Source organism: Xenopus laevis, chromosome 9_10L (assembly GCF_017654675.1).
Source record: "Xenopus laevis strain J_2021 chromosome 9_10L, Xenopus_laevis_v10.1, whole genome shotgun sequence".
In the NCBI taxonomy this organism is placed as follows: domain Eukaryota; kingdom Metazoa; phylum Chordata; class Amphibia; order Anura; family Pipidae; genus Xenopus; species Xenopus laevis.
Genome location: NC_054387.1, coordinates 67,811,291 through 67,826,763, shown reverse-complemented (window position 1 = coordinate 67,826,763; position 15,473 = coordinate 67,811,291). Strand labels below are relative to the sequence as shown.

The window sequence follows — 15,473 nt, the reverse complement described above, 5'->3', positions numbered from 1 at the left end:
TTTGTACTGGCATTTATTGTATGGCGTCGCTTGGCGGAATTTCGTTTTGTAACTGGATTAACAGTTAATGTTGAAACTTGTTATTAGAGTAAAAGGTCCCTACCTGGGTTGTGAATGGGTCCGAGCAGATTGTGGGGGCACACTGTGGTAATGAGGTAGAATCGGGAATAAGCAGAAACGGAAATAGACAGCCAAAGGCCCGGTAAATTTGCAACAAACTACATTATGTGCCTAGCAAAATCATCATCGGCAGCTGAAAGGTAAAAACTAATAGAGAGCAGTTGCCGCCATATTTAAAACAGAAACTTGTACAAAACATTTCAGAAATTATATCAGCTACCAAGTATTGATTTGTTGGAAACAAATTTTTGATTGACTGATATAATTACCTATTATTTGTCATAATGGTATAATATGACAGAATAAGAATGTATAGATTTGGAAAAAGTGGCAACTTCTGCTAATCATTTGGTCACATAAATGTGTTTATTTATCCGATTCATCTTTATAAGCTAAATGCTTAAATTGAGTATCAGTGGGGATAATAGTCTCTGGGAAGGGAAAGTGTCTGTGGGATAGCAGGTATAGTATGGAGAGATGGTGCCTATAGTAGCAGTGGTATAATAGTCTCTGGGAAGGAACTATGGCATAGCAGGTATAGTAGGGAGAGATGGTGCCTACAGTAGCAGTGGGGATAATAGTCTCTGGGAAGGGACTGTGGGATAGCAGGTATAGTGGGGAGAGATGGTGCCTATAGTAGCAGTGGGGATAATAGTCTCTGGGAAGGGACTGTGGGATAGCAGGTATAGTAGGGAGAGATGGTGCCTACAGTAGCAGGGGGGATAATAGCCTCTGGGAAGGGACTGTGGGATAGCAGGTATAGCAGGGAGAGATGGTGCCTACAGTAGCAGTGGGGATAATAGTCTCTGGGAAGAAACTGTGGCTGTGGGATAGCAGGTGTAGTAGGGAGAGATGGTTGACAGGGTTGGTCATGAAAATCACTAATGGGTTACTTGATATAGTAACAGCACAGCAAAATTTAATACCATAGTATTTTCTGTTGGTGGCCAAGTTTAATGTAAATAACACATTGAGTGATCTGGGGATTTAAAACCATCTGCAGTCATCTACAGCAACCAGTCAGCAATTAGCTTTGATTCAAATAATTAACAAACATATCTGCTGGTTGCACTTTATTACTCCATTGATACAATACTGTACTTTATTTATAAGTAACAAGTTCAGGATAATTTGAAATATCATTACTATTATACATTTATTTGAATTTCAGTTATTACAGATTGGACCTACAACAGTATTAAAGGCTAACCAAATTTAATAGAAGGGGTCCTCACAAACACATGGCTATAATGACATGATGGTTGACAAAATGGAAGAGTCTGAGCTGTCATTATCGCCTTGTCCAAGACAAGTGAGGGCAAAAATCAACCCTTTGACACTCTGAAGGTGATGAAGGAGCCATGAACATGCCCTGGTTCAGAGAAAGCAGACAGGATCACACCCTGATCTTCTAATTTATGTTAAATGAGCGGAACTGTGTCAATAGGTTTTTCATGTCAACTTGCTAGAAATAACTCCAAACCTAACACAACACACCTTGTTGATCAGCAAACACCCCTTGGTCTAGCACCGGTATATCCTGTATGGGTAAAATCCTGCAATAAATTATTTCAACCTGGAAAGACAGAAAACTGACATCGGATCTGCAGAACAGAACCAACCTTTGGTCACTTGTGTCTGGAATCCATATGTGCAATACATTTTCTTTTAGCAACATGCGGAGGCCTATTTATAAAAGGTCGGATTTTAGTGTTTTTAGCGACATTTATTAAAACCTCTGAATAAATTACAGTGAACGGTTCGAAAAAATATACGAATAAAGCCTTTAAATCCTCTGAAAGTCCAAATTGATTTAAAACAGTCCAATAGGATCAGCGCAGCTCCAATTGACTTATAGGACCTTGACAACTTTTATCTGGCAAAGTTTTACATTTGAGGTTTTCGTGGTTTTTACACTTAATACATCTCAATTTTAAAATGGGAAAACCACAAATGTTTAGAGATTTGTGGAAAAAATAGAAATGCAATTGTTAGTCAATTGCCCCTTAGTGTTCAGATAAATAAGACATTGTTCATAAACATTTGCTGGAAACTGCCTCCTGGGCCCCCAAAAGTCACAGGGTCTGCTTCCTTTATAGGTACACCCCTAAGCGTGGGGGATATTAGCAAGTACTCATCAGACACATCATACTTGTTTTGAAAACAAGTCCAGCCTCGCTATGCAAATTATTCTTTGTGCAGACAAATTTTCTGCAGTCATCATAATCTGTGGTGTGTGCTGTTTTGCAATTTGCATTTTGGAGAAATATAGAAATCTTCATATATTTTCCCCAAAAAATGTATATGAACATTAAATAAAATAACATGTAAATGCAAAGAGTTCAACCATTATCACTAATCGCTACATTTGGATCTAGGAGGTGTTTGTGCTTGAGTGTGAACGGGAATTAGTGAATGGGAATGGGATTTAGTGAATGGGAACAGCCTGATCATGCAGAATATTGGTTTCAAAGTACTTTTTATGAACACCCAACAACTGTGATTCTTCCTCACTTCCTTTCAGTGCAACATGAGAACACACAACACAGCACAGAGGGACATTCCAGTAACAGGTGCATATAGCCACTAAAACTCCAGTGACTAATTGCCCTTAGTCTAATCATTCATATGCTGCGCCAGTGCTCAGCTCCAATGTAGTAGAAGTAATGCGCTTGTGTATGTTTTATATATAGATAATAAAATGGGAGCCTATTCTGTTCAGTGTGGGTCCCCATGTTGCCCTTAAAATAGTGTAAAAATCCAAAAACTTCAGGTAACAAAACAAAAATGCCTGGGTGCTCAGAAAACCAAAATACTTATACCCAAGGCTCAAGTTTGGGTCGAAATGTTGAATAAAGATCAATATTTGTTTTTTTAAAAATGTGCTGGATTATATTGGAGAGATATATATATATATATATATATATATATATATATATATATATATATATATATATATATACACACACACACACACACACACACAGACACATAAGACATTATCGTCATTTAAACAGAGTGATATGATATGAAGTAGCACCTGGTTTGATATATATTTATACAAATATATAACATTTGGATCTGCTGTGACATTATTTCCTGGGAATGTATGAAAAATATGAAGGATTATCACGTAATATCCCAATTAATTTCACATTGATTTAGTGTTGCTAGTAAGTATTATCAGTGAAAAGCTTCAGGCAGCAAGAAGGTATTTTTACAGGTATCATATAATTGCAGTCTATTAGCAACAGTACTAAATGTGTTTATAGTAAAAGATAAAGGCATCGAATGGAAATCTTATTAATACTGCAGGATTTGTAGGAAATAAAATGAAATCCTGGCCTGAAATAAAACCTGTAATGGCTCAAGCGCTGACATGATATAAAGATGTAATGATGATAATAATAATAACAACAGCAGTGCTGTGATACAGTGTTACTAATGTTACGATACAGAAGGCTGCAGATGCATGGCAAAGTAACAAGTTACAGTACTTACAGTAGAGTCAGGAAACTCCTGGGCCCTGAGGCAGGGGGTGGGTGTAGGGGAGAGATCACCTTGGGTAAGGGTGGTGTAACGATATTTTATAGCGATTTCAGTGGCAGGAGAGAGAAATGCGATAGGGGAATTCTGTCTGCCTGACAAAGACGCGCTTCTGTGTTGCAACTTGTTCCTATTGCTGTTTGTCGGGAGCTGCAACAAGTGATGTGCCGCAAGGTAAGTGCTGCTATTGTGCACCCCAGCTGCTGCAGCACCTCTATGTGCAGCCCAGTGTTGTTAGGTGAGTAAGGAAAGAGAAAGGACTTACTTTATAGGAGAGGAATGGGTCCCTAGACTTCCCTGTACTTTCCAGGCTCCCCAAGGCAGGGCTGTCAGATCTCACATCTCAGGATCCACTAGTCCATACACTAAGCCGGGCACTTACCCTGGACACCCATGGGGTCCTCCTTGTATTCCCAGCCGCAGTCCTGCAGTAAGGTGTCCAGGTTGCCTCCCCCACCCCAAACCCCCTGATATTGTCCCAGTGAAAGCGCAGCTAGCTAGGCTCATACAGCCCCTGCCTCTGCATACATTAGCACTAACTCCCTAACACTAAGCTGCTCCCTCAGCCCCGGGCAACCAATCAGAGAACGGCAGGCGTGGGGTATTGTGACAATCTCGCATTCCTATTGGTGCTAGTACAATACCGGGCTGCCCTCCTATCACAGCAACTACACAACAAGAACAGTGAGTTTGTTTCTGTACTGTGTGTGTGTGTGTGTTTTACAGTGAGTGTGTCACAATGTAAGTGAATGTGTGTAAAAGGAACAATCTGGTGCAGAGTTGCAGGACATGTTGCAGCAGGGCAGTATTAGGAAGATGCCAGTGATAAGACAATAGCATGCTGGATTTTTTTAGGCACAACAATACAAGGAAAACACTTTAGTGTATTTGTATTTGCTGTAGTGCCCCCAGTTATTCCAATTAAAGTTGCTGCTAACAGGGACCCCTGTCACTAAAGAGGTAGTTCACCTTTTAGTATATTTTAGACGGTCCTATTTTCAGTAACTTTGCAATTGCTCTTCATTTTTTATAGATGAATTATTTGCTTATCTTCTTCCTCTTTCAAGCATTCCATTGGAGGTCAGCCAAGAAAACGATTGCTCCTTCAGGCTACAAGTGCATCGTTATTGTTACTTTTTATTATCTATTTACGCTCTCTTCTACGCAGCTTCCTTTCTGTCGTTCTAAACACTGCCTGGTTGCTAATATATCGCACCCTAGCAAATGGATATACATATATTTGCTTATATAAACTAGAAAGAAGGATGTCTTTCTAATGACAATAACGACCTGTAATGTGCATGTCTCTCTTTCTCTCTCTCTGTTTATGTAAATATGCTGATAGGAATGTCCTGTTGGCCCTTGTTGCACTGTTGCCTATAGCTATTGTTCATTCCATCCTTAGTGGTTACCAAAAGGGGCAACTCAAACATTCGCATATGAGTAGAATACATGATACATATTAAAGGGGTGGGTCACATTTAAGTTAGCATGTTATAGAATGGCCAGTTCTAAGCAACTTTTTAATTGGTCTTCGTTATTTATTTTTTATAGCTTTTTAATTATTTGCATTTTCAGCTTTTACATGTGGGTCACTGACTCCATCTAAAAACAAATGCTCTCTAAGGCTACAAATATATTGTTATTGCTACTTTTTATTATTCACCTTTCTGATCTGGCCCTCCTCTTTTTCATATCCCAGTCTCTTATTCAAAGCAATGCATGGTTGCTATGGTTATTTGGACCCTAGCAACCAGATTGCTGAAATTGCAAACTGGAGAGTTTCTGAATAAAAAGCTCAATAACTCAAAAACCACAAATAATAAAATATGAAAACCAATTGCAGATTGTCTCAAAATATCATTCTCTACATCATACTAAAAGTTAACTCAAAAGTGAACAACCCCTTTAATAATGATGTGAATGACATATAATCCCTCTGTAACTGTTTCAGCACTATAGAAATTAGACAATAAAAAATAAATTGTTGATAATGAGCCATGTGGCCTTTTCATCCATCTTCCCTGGTATCCATATTGTCTTTGCTAAGAGATAAAAGCAGCCAAGTGTAGAGATGGGTCAGGAGGTTAAGTAAAGGGCCAGACTTGACAATACCCCAGCCAAATGTCAAAAGCAATCACCCACCCTGCCTCGTGTACTTGCTGGTGCTGGAGCTAATTGACAATAATGGAGTCTTTTAATGTGATACTGACACTAAAAAAATATTTTCAAAATATTAATCTACATTAAAAGTTACATATAGGTCACATGGATCGATTTTTGCTAATAGTTCTGCTTTTGTAAGTAATTATTACTTGAAGTTCCTAAACCTGACGGTCCCACGGATGTTTAGCCAACCTGACAGTCCCATCTCAGTCTGTCAGTTAGAGTTTCTAGTGCTAACCAACTACTGCTGCACAAATATGGCAGCCCCCTCATAGAGGAACATGGGGGTAAGAAAGGTAATGTAAAAGCATCAGGCAAATACTTTTATGGCAAAATTATATATATCATTCAAAGATAATATATTATGATGGTTATAAAAAGGGTTATTTTATGGTGTCAGACAGTTTTCTTTCAGGTAAGGCAAGAGACTGACTCCAATTCATTTGCCATAAACAGCACAAGTAATTGGACCTACAGTAAAGAAACCAATGTTTCCCAAACGTATAATGAAGCAAGTAAAGTATTAACATTGAACGAATATTTATCACAAGTCTAAACTTGATTTCTGTCTTTATTTTAGATCTTATAAAGTTTCAAACATAGACAAGAGCATTCAGTTTTACTTATTTGACGCACTTCAGGATATTGTTCCATTCGGTGTCTTCAGAGTGCAATCTTACAGGTATCTATCACTCAGGTTACAAAAGGACCACATGGCCATGTTGATGCTGCTCTATTAGTCGGGTCTGCATTGTCCTCAGTATGATTTGATTATTGACCTGGGGGGGAAATGATGGGATCATCCAGTGCACTGGACTAAAATATGCTTGTTTGATGACATCACTAAACATGTGGATCTTAGTATGTATGATGGAGCCAGTAACACTGTGAGGGCTGCCCATCATAAACACTGCAGTTTTACATGTTGTAGTTCTTAGAGAACTGCAGGATTGTGGTCAGATCTCCATACTTAGAACACTGGAGGACAATAGCACAGCAACATCTGTTATACACTTCAGAGTGAGCAAAAGAAAAATGGATAACTGAAATTCACCCAACATCAGGCTTTTCACTGGTAACATGCAAAGCTGCTAAGTGTTCTATCTCTGAAATAAAGAGGCGCAGAGCCAAGAGTAACACACAGGCCTGACATTTCAAATCCCCTATGTCAAAGCCAGAGTGATACATACAATCACTTAGTACGTCTATGAAAAGACATGAGTATTTAGGGAATTATTTGGAGAATATGAAGCTTAACTATAATCAGCCTCTGCGTTGGGGTACAGTAATCCTCACAGCTCTTTTGTCTGCGCAACAACCAAGATGAATATTTTATCCTCGTAGTCATACTCATATTTTACACAGAACTCTGATATTGCTGGGAACAGTAACAAAAGAGTTTTAAAGTAATTAATATATAATATACTATTAGCATGCACTGGTAAAAGCTGCGTGTTTGCTTCAGAAAAACTAAAGGTATGGGATCCGTTATCTGGAAACCCATTATTCTCAAAGCTCCCAATTATGGAAAAGCTGTGTTCCATAGACTCCATTTTATGCAAATAATCCAAAAAAAATTCTCTGTAATAATAACACAGTTATAACAAAGTTAATAACACATTGTACTTGATCCAAATCAAGATATAATTAATCCTTTTTGGAAGCAAACCAATCTATCGGGTTTATTTAATGTTTACATGATTTTCTAGTTTACGTATTGTATAAAGATCCAAATTACAGAAATATCCATTATCCAGAAAACCCCAGGACCTAGAATTCTGGATAACAGGTCCCATACCTGTACTATAATTTATATAAACAAGCTGCTGTGTAGCCATTATGGCAGCCATTCAAGCTGGAAAAAAAGGAGAAAGGGCACAGGTTACATAGTAATAAAAGAAAAACTGGCACTCAGAGCTCGATGCATGCGGGCAAAGCCCTGCGTGTTTATTACAATGTAACGTTTCGGGGGCGGGCCCCTTGGTCTGACGAAGGGGCCCGCCCCCGAAACGTTACATTGTAATAAACACGCAGAGCTTTGCCCGCATGCATCGAGCTCTGAGTGCCAGTTTTTCTTTTATTACGCTGACTACAATTGGGGTTGCCGATCCCTTCTGACTGTGCACCGGGCCAACTTATGCTGGAGAGGCCAGGGTGTGCTGGTAGGTTCTGGAAATTGCACAGGTTACATAGCACATAACAGATAATCCAATCCAACACAATGGTGTTTTATCTGTTATTAGTGCAAAGCAACAATACATTATATTTTAATTACTTTGATACAATTTTGGTGTTACTGCTCCTTTAAAGAAAAGTCTTTATATTGGTTCCCTGCATAATTACATTTTCCCTTTTCCAGGAGTTACCATCCCATTTACTAAAATAATATTATATTTATATTCTCTGAGTGCTATGTTATCTATATTGCATAAATATAACCTTATTATTAAGCCTGTTATATATATATACAGTATATATATATATTTCCAAATTTCTGCTCTTCTCCAAAGTGACATTTAATATGCAATTTTGCTGCAGTAACGAAGAGTGTATGGGTAGAATTTATTATTATGATACAGATACAGTACATTTCAACATTTATTTTTTTATATAACTCTGAATGATCTCTATAAGGTATGAACATGGGTGAATTAATTTCTGGGGAGGCCCTCTTCGCCCCTCCCCAGCTGACTTTTGTTACAATGTTTCAAGAGACAGAACCAGCGGTGCAGAAAGGGGCAAACATAGTGCTTTAAATTTCAATTACGGTAAAATTATTACAAAAGTGTAATGAAGTGTATACTGAGCATATAGAATTATATTTTCTGGCATTCTGGCAACATTGTATTTTGGGGTTTACATCACTTTTAAAACTTCAGGTATCCTCCTGGATTTATGTATGGGTTAAAAAGGGACTGGATGTCCCAGTGAAGCAGGAGGCAGAGCTGTCTGTTCCGCTGCTCATGAATGAGAGTTTGTATTCTTTGTCAGAATGCAACATGTCTGGCATCTCAGAGAGGCAGGAATGTGACTTAATGGTCACTTGTAATGTATGGAAACACCTGTGCTACTTGCACCTTTCCCCAACACATGCTTGTGATTGTTACAAATGTGATGTCAAGCACAGACAGAGGGTGCAGGTGTCCCAAACGCCAACAGTGATCCGTAGCTGCACCTGTCTGCTTCACCTGGGTGTATTATTATATCAACATAAAGGTCCGGTCACTCTGTATTTCCCCAAACAATAACATTAATCCAAAGAACTGCTTTGGAAGAATAACACAATTCACACATTATATACATTTATATATACATTTTTCATTTGCTGTAACCAGGTATTTGTTGCAATATGATAAAGGGACCCACTATTGCTCTAATGATATCTGATCGGATGTCCCAAAATGTACTAGTGTAAAGATTTGAGAGGAAAAATCCCCTATTCTCTAATTGAAATCCCTACACACACTTCTGACTACTGCATGGTTTCTACATCTATTGCATGGATTCTTAACCTTTGCATTAATACCCAAAAAAAGGTCTCCATGCTGCTTGGGATGAGACCACTTGATCAGATTTAATACTTTAATTAATTACTTTAATAATTTAATTTAATTTAATTCCCACTTGCTACATAGTTTTATTAACCTCCTCCTGCTATACTAATGTCTAGGTTTCCCATCTGCTACATGGATCTTACTCATTTCTTTATTCTGCACAGTTTTCTACCTGTTCTATCTGCTGCTTTGTTCTTTACCTCTCCCATCTGCTGCATGATTATCTGTTCCTTCTTGCTTTTTTACTCTCTACCCTTTATTGCTGCATAGTTCTCTGCTTCTTCTTCATGCTAGTTTGATGTTTTTTACCTCCTTTCCTGCTGTTTTGCTGTTTGTTTCTTATGGGTGTTTGACAATGACAAATGACTGCTACAGGATGACCTGGTGAAAGAAGGTACATTTTTATAGGCATGGCTATCTTAACTCCTCTACTTGCTGCACCAATCTCTATCTCCCCACGTAATGTCCCTTTTTATCCCTGCCTCCTACTGAAAGGCTCTGCACCCTTCCTTCTTGCAGCACAGCTCTCTTAACTCCTCCTCGACGGCTCAATACCTCTCCTATGTGCCACACAGCTAATGACTCTCTACTTGTCCTACCCATTGCACAGTTCTGTGCATCTCCTGCTTGCCATACTACTTTATACCTCCCTTTCATGCTCTATGGCTCTCTACTCTCTAGTTCTCTACCCTCCTTGCCTCCTGCATGGTTCTCTGCTACACAGGCTTCTTCTTATCTAGCAGCTACATAGCTCTGTGCCTTTCCAGCGCTCAACTGTGATATTTAGGGGATTATTTACTAAAATCTGAATGTAACTCGTATTTTATTTTAAAAAAAAACATGACCAAACTACCATGCCTGATTTTATCTTATTTATTAATAAAAAAAAACTCAATCTATTCGGATTGAGGAAAAACTCGATAAAATAGAATCTCTCAAATTTTTAGGGCTTTTTCCCAAATTGCTTGAATTGTTGGTGCTTTTTTCCCAAATCCCTTGATTTTTTAGAGTTTTTGCCCAAAACCCAGTGCATACCATGAAAACTTCAAATTGAGAAAGGTGCCTCTCCCATTGATTTATACAGGACCTCGGCAGGTCTGAGATGGCTATTTTCGGATTAGACCTTTTTGCAGCATCGGGTATAATAAATCTCGAAAAGTTCTAGTTTGTTTTCCTCTAAAAATTTGAGTTTTCTAGTGAAAAAAAATTCAAATTTTTTTAGAATTTAAACATTTTGTATTTTAATAAATAACCCCCTTAATGTTTGCTATCAGGCTGCCAACAACCACATTCATGATATAACACACATTTATAGCAGTGCAATTAATTAAATGCAGAGGTTTGCACAAAATATCATATTATTGATGTCTCACATATTTTACTATTAACTTTTGCAGCCAGAGGTCAGTAGTGGAGCAAGTCAGGTTCTCATTAGCTCCTGTGATGTTTTCCCCTGTATTAAGCACAATTCTGCAAAAACAGCCTACATTTGTACATATACCATGTCAGCATACAGGTATTCCATTTTGCTAATCTCAATACTGCAGGAGCAGCCCTTCTCAGATTGTTCTACACACTGCTTTGGTGTCTGTTGGTTACAGTTTAAGCATCATATACATCAATAGCTCTGTGATGAAAAAAGCTGCTTGGTTTAATTTGTGACTGACAGGTCCCCTGGAGTAAATGAAAACACCAGCTGTTGTCATATGAGAACAATGGTAAAACAGCTCTACTGATGCAGACAGTCAAATTGTACCTTATATATTGTACCTAAAATTGTTTGCAAAATCACTATTGTTGCCTTATTATCAAAGGGGCAATTCACTTTAACTTTTAGCATGATGTAGACGTTGACATTCTGATACAATTTACAATTGGTATTCTTTTTTTATTTGTGTGGTTTTATCAGTTATATAGCTTTATATTTAGCAGCTCTCCAGTTTGGCTCAGCCAGCTATCTGGCTGCTAGGGTTTTATTTACTGTAGTCTAGAAACTGCACTTGGAACAAAGTTTTGCGTAGCAGTGCTGAAGATTACTAAGAAGGCTTAAATTTGTACCAAAGAGGGAGTTAAATAAGATGGATATCACCCAACCAATTTGCAGCTTTTCCATGTTACATTCCCAGGATTACACATCATTGCTGAAGCAACCCAGACAAGAGAACTCAACAGCAGTAAAGTGCATTTCTGGATCACCGATGATCACCAAAGGATTCCTAGCCCACAGAATGAGCTTCAAGTGAAGATTTAGGGATAAAGTGTTTTACATTTTTTCCACCAGCTGCTTTTTATCAAAGAGCCAAAAAGACAACATAAAAGAAAGTCTGTTGGCTTAATTATGATTGCTGCTAGAATTAACTCAGTTATTTACTGGCCTGACAACTAATAGGGAGGCTAATGAGTATTTTAAATGGAGGCAATGAACTTACAACACAGTCAGTCAGAAAATCAGAAAGGAACCTGATAGTTCAGGGGATTATCTTGCCAAAACAATGTCCAATAGCAAAGTGTGAATGTTACCCCAAGAGGCCAGCCAGATAAATTATTATGGCCTGTGTTTTTAAATAAGGGGAACTGGTAAATTTGTGGGGCTAAACACAACACTCTATGGGCTATGACACACATGAGGCTCATTTACAAATACAGTGTGCAAAATGTGCTTTTAGATGTATTTATCATGTTTTACCCATAATGCAGCATTTACCCATAAAACCAGTGAAACAGAGACTTATGGTATTTCAATCACCAACTTTTATTTCACTACTCAGTTGATTACAGCGTATTCTTCTCTTTCTAACTTATAGGAATTTATCTGTTGTCTCTGATCTGTGGGTTGGTATAATCATTTTATGGCTGTGTAGCATACCAAATTTCTTTCCATGCAGTATAGGGCAGACAAAAAGGTAAAATATTGTGATGTGTGAAGTACACCTTAAACTATCCCAGTACCCCAACATAGAATAAGAATACAATTAAACACCAAGCATGAAGCGAGATTAATTGGATGCCATTTCAGTTTGCTTGCACTTCCACCTTGTATCCGAAGGGAGCTTTTTGTTAGCCGAGATAGATCATCATGTGCCTACTACAAAGACCACCAGCACTGCAAACCCTTCTGCTCTTTAGAAGCCAAGCTGTCAATCACTTATCTTTTTCAGGATGAGACAGCTTCATGTTCCAACAAATTTTGATGCCACCTGAAAATGTATTTTTTTGGAAAGAGACCATCAGATAAAATCATTGTTCCATGTCTGTATTATTAGAAATAGCTGTCCACTCAGAGGAGGAGTGGAGGTCCTAGGAGGTTCAATTTCAAGCAGTTAACATTTGCACAGAGTTTGCATGTGCCCTTTGTTATTTCAAGGGAGGAGCTGACGTGTGTGTTGTGATTCAACTACAACTGACTCTTGACTCTTATTACTGTGGGAGAGCATGAAGCAGTCTCATCAACAGTAACAGCATCTGCCACCCCAGTTCTACAGGAGGCAGGACATTCAGGCAGCATGGGAAAGCCATGTTGTGCCGCTTAGTGTTAGGTTGGTCCAGATAAACACTTTTACAATTACTAGGACTTTGAGCAACTCAAAAGGCACAAATTGTGATTGAATGCATCGTGGTGGACAATGTTTTATCATAATTCAAAGTACAAGGTAATTTCTTAGAGAGGTTTCTTAGAGATAGGTGCTCAGTTATCTTTAACCCATTCCACCACCACCAGTCTGGAGGAAACTTCATCTCTGTTTTAATAAGATTTTTTAGAAACGAAATGATGTAGAAACCAAAACACAGCCCCATGTGAAAAGTTTATTTTAACAAATACCCTGCTGTTTAAATATAGGTCTGTACGAACTTGCTGTATCCAAAACTTTATGCCAAGTGAACCACGGCGAACACAACTGCCTCAGCAGGTTACTGGTCCTGTGACTGCCACACTCCTCCCAAATCCACCAGTTTCCTACATGAATAGAGAGAATATTGTGGTTGTATTCAAGGGACATAAAGGTGTGAATTAAGTACTGTGAAATGAAATCTAATGCCCCCATGGGCTTAAATAATCAAAGGTTTGAGAGCAGCACTAGTGATTTATATATGGGTGTATCAAGCAATTGAGGTCAGAAAATAAGTCCCCCTTCATCTGTGTTGGCAGACAGCCAAGGCCATGTCATTTTGCGTGTATTAAGCTCTACAATGCTTGGGACACTTGAAAACCTAAAATATATTTTAAAAGGATGGGAAAATAAACTGTACTCAGGGGCAGGGCACTTTAAGCATATTCCTGTTTATGTCAGGTTGTTGAGATACGAAAGTGATTATTGTATTTATATCATTATTTGACCACTGTGGATTGCTGTGGTAGTCAAAGAATTTCATGCTGTCTATGCTACATGGGGTTCAGTATTTAACCCAACATGATGGTGTCTGCAAGGGAAGGAGCTGCTAGGGAAATCCTAGCAAAGGACCATGCCTTGAGTGTGGTCCACCACCCACCATTCATGGGGCCTAGTTTTTCAGTCCAACCTCACCTGATTATCAGGTCTACCAGGTTTTTGGGTAGGACCAGACATCACTAATATCTGTGTAACATTGCAGCATAAAATTCTCAAACTAGAAAGTTCCTGACAATGTTACAACATGTTTTCATGGCTGTGGTTTTCGCTGTTGGTGGTGCTCAAAACTATGCCTCGAGCACGTATGAAAAAATAAAAAGATTAAAACAGATTATATAATAATACTTTTTATAAATGTTTCTTTAAATAAAAGTAAATTCTAGCCATGATTAATGTATATGGTTTCATGCCACAGCAAACATATTCGTCTGTTAGAATTCTTTAATGTGTTTCATGTGTAAAGTTGGAAATCTTCCCTTAAGCTCAAAACTGTACTGTCTTGTTTGACTGTGATTTCCCCTTCTACAATAGGAAATGTCAAATAAGTGAGAAATCCGTATCTTCCTCAGGGGACAATGAGTCGGCATGCCTAATGTAATGCAAGCTTAATGTAGGGTTGGTAACAGCAAAAATGCCATGTTGCTGTCTGCCTTCACATGGGGGTAGTGTCATTTTAAAAATGCTTTTCTTAATAGTTTGAATGTTGGTACCTGCCACTGTAAATTATAAGAATATTAGCAGTCACAGAGGAGTTTTGTGACCACATAAAGGCACAAGGCTGCAGGCTTAGATTACAAGGAACTTTGAGTATCGCTCATGTATTATAACGGATAATGTACCCTCTACTGTAAATTATAAGAATATTAGAAGTAACTTAGGAATTCTGTGACCATATAAAGGCACAAGGCTGCAGGCTGAGTTATACAAGGAACTCCAAATATTACTCGTATTATAAGAGATAATGTATCTTATAAGGATTTTAAAAGTCACCAAGAAGTTCAACACTATAAAGATATGTCTGCACGCCTTTTATACAGATGGAACTCCAAGGTGACTACTAATATCCTTATATAACTTTCCTCAAAAAACACAAAAGTCAATGTGCCAAAATTACATAACTGACCACCAATTATTACTGATAACATAATTGGTGCTATCAGCATATATTCTATAGGCTGTTCTGTGTATGTTTGCATGGAACAGTTTATAATCCTTAAAAACAACATCTGATATATTAACATGAAGCAATGATATAAGAGTATGATCCATGTTTTACTGGTACAACTTAATGGAGCCCTAAAATAGTGGTTGCCAGACTTTCAATGCCTCCTCTTTGAGAGTCAATATTTGGCTTTGCTCATAACAAGGTTACAGACATGGAATACAACTGTATCAAACATTCAGTCATAGTCAAAGTCTGAATTTTGTCCAAAGTTCGCCTCATATGCCAGATGTATTTTCACAAGACATTGCATATTTATTTAAATTTGTACAACGTTGTGAGTGTAATGTGCTAAAATGTTACTGGGGTAAATTCTTTGCAAAAATTCACCAGCACATTTTCTCCATACAATTGTAAGGTTCTCTAAAGAATTGACGCCATAAAGAAACGATGTGTATGTATGTGAGATATTGTCAATGGCGTACCCACAAAGCAATCAGGTTATGGACAGAAAAGCCCCAATTTCCCAGCAGGGTC

General features: G+C 38.1%; 1 protein-coding gene across 3 annotated transcripts in view; it reads right to left on the bottom strand.

Moving 5' to 3' along the window:
* lypd6.L (LY6/PLAUR domain containing 6 L homeolog) overlaps positions 1 to 4,195 on the bottom strand; it is a 40,244-nt gene extending 36,049 nt beyond the window's left edge. The window contains exon 1 of one of the 3 annotated variants that reach the window (XM_018235761.2): positions 4,049 to 4,195. The gene's annotated coding sequence lies outside the window, so the exon portion shown is untranslated. Of the gene's footprint in view, positions 1 to 3,621; positions 3,763 to 3,931 lie in introns of those variants that run through there. The other 2 variants (XM_018235760.2, XM_018235762.2) reach the window with 2 other exon arrangements.
* Positions 4,196 to 15,473: the final 11,278 nt, after the last annotated feature.